Source organism: Trachypithecus francoisi, unplaced genomic scaffold (genome assembly GCF_009764315.1).
Source record: "Trachypithecus francoisi isolate TF-2019V2 unplaced genomic scaffold, Tfra_2.0 Lachesis_group11, whole genome shotgun sequence".
Taxonomy (NCBI): Eukaryota; Metazoa; Chordata; class Mammalia; order Primates; family Cercopithecidae; genus Trachypithecus; species Trachypithecus francoisi.
The window spans coordinates 122086265-122088267 of NW_022681456.1; positions in this window are offsets into that span (position 1 = coordinate 122086265).

Consider the following 2003-nt stretch of genomic DNA (forward strand, 5'->3'; position numbering starts at 1 on the left):
ATTTTCTCCACATTTTTGGCAACATTTGCTATTCTTTCTATATTTAATTTTTAGAATGATAACCATAGTGGATATAAAGAGGTATCTCATAATGGTTCTAATTTGCAGTTCCTTAGTGAGTAATGATTTTGAGCATATTCTCTTGTACTTACTGACCATTTATGTATCATCTTTAGAGGAATGTCTGTTCAATTCCTTTGCCCATCTTTTAATTCAATTGTTTATCTTTTTATTGTTGAATTGTAAGGGTTCTTTGTATATTTTGGATCTTTGTTTTTTATCAGATATATAATTTGCAAATATTTACTCCTGTTCTGTGAGTTGTCTCTTCACATTCGATAGTGTTCTGAGACACATACAAGTTTTTAGTTTCAATAAAATACAATTTAAAACATTTTTTGGTTCACTGTGCTTCTGATGTCAAGTTTAATAAATTATTGCCTAAGCCAAGGTCCCAAGGACTTATACCTATGTCTCCTCATAGAAGTTTTATTATTTTAGCTCTTACATTTGGGTTTGTAATTGATTTGGATTAATTTTTTGGATATAATGTGAGTTAGGGGTCCAACTCCAATCATTTTTTTGCATATGAGTATTTGGTTTTTTCATCATTTATGTTGAAAATATTATCCTTTCCCCATTAAATGTTCTTGGCACCCTTTTCAAAAATAAACTAACCAAAAATGTGTGGATTCATTTATGGATTCTCAATGTTCTTCCATTGATCTATATATCTATCCTTGTGCTAGTACCATGCTATCTTGAGATTGCAACAGCCTTTGTAGTAAGTTTCAAAATTGGAAAGTAGAAGTCCTCTTTGTTCTTTTTTTCCCTTCAAAATTGTTGTGACTAATCTGAATCTTTATCATATCCAAATGAATTTTAGAATCAGTCTGTCCATTTAAAAGATGGTTGTAATTTTGATGGAATTGTATTGAATCTGCACATCAATTTGGGGAGTATCATTAACTTAACCCAATTAAGTTTTCCAATTCATGAGCATGGAGGTATTTTAGAGTTCCTTACTCTGCCTTTTGTGCTAATGTCACTTTTGGCTCAATTTTAATTGGCTTATTAATTTAAAGGTTTATAAAAGATTTATTGCCAAATATATTTATACAGAAATAATTTGACTTTCTTTTTGTTAAATGATAGATTGGCTTTAGAGTGCTTAACAAAGGTTATGAGATTATTACTTATCTTTTGTTGCAATGCATCCAGATAGCAGTTATTTGATATCTTACTAGAATATTTTTCTCTGCTTTGTGTTGACTTTACAGTCGTGTTATCTTTTCTAATGCTAATTTTAAAATATTTCCTTGTCTTTTGGTTACATAAGTATAACTGAATATTACTTCTTGGACATATAACACTATTTAATGAAGTAACCAGTGGCAACTCTTGCTTTTACCTTCCAAAGATATAATTAAAAAAAATTTTTTAAGTCATTTTAAAAATCAGGTTATTTGACTTTTTCCAACTGAGTTGTAGGAGTTCCTTGTATATTTTGAAAATTAACCCATGTCACCCATTTTCAGATATATGATTTGAAATTTTTTTCCTCTCATTCCTTAGGTTTCCTATTCATTTTGTTAGTTTTTTTCTTTGCTGTGCAAAGGTTTTTAGATTGATGCAATTCTGCTTATCTTTTTTTTTACTTTTGTTTTCTGTGTTTTTGGTGTTATGTCAAAGAAATTATTGCCAAAACCATTATCAAGAAATTTTCCCCATGTTTCCTTTTAGTAATTTTATAATTGCAGGTCCTATGTTTAATTTTTCATCCACTTTGAGTTGATATCTGTGTGTGGTATAAGGTAAGGGTCCAATTTTATTTCCTTGCATGTAGATATCTGGTTTTCTCAACACTATTCGTTGATGAGACTATCCTTTTCTCATTGTGTATTCTTGGGACTCTTGTCAAAGATCAATTGACCTTATATGCATGGGGTTATTTCTGGGCCTTTATTCCATTCCATTTGTCTATATGTCTGCCTTTATGCCAG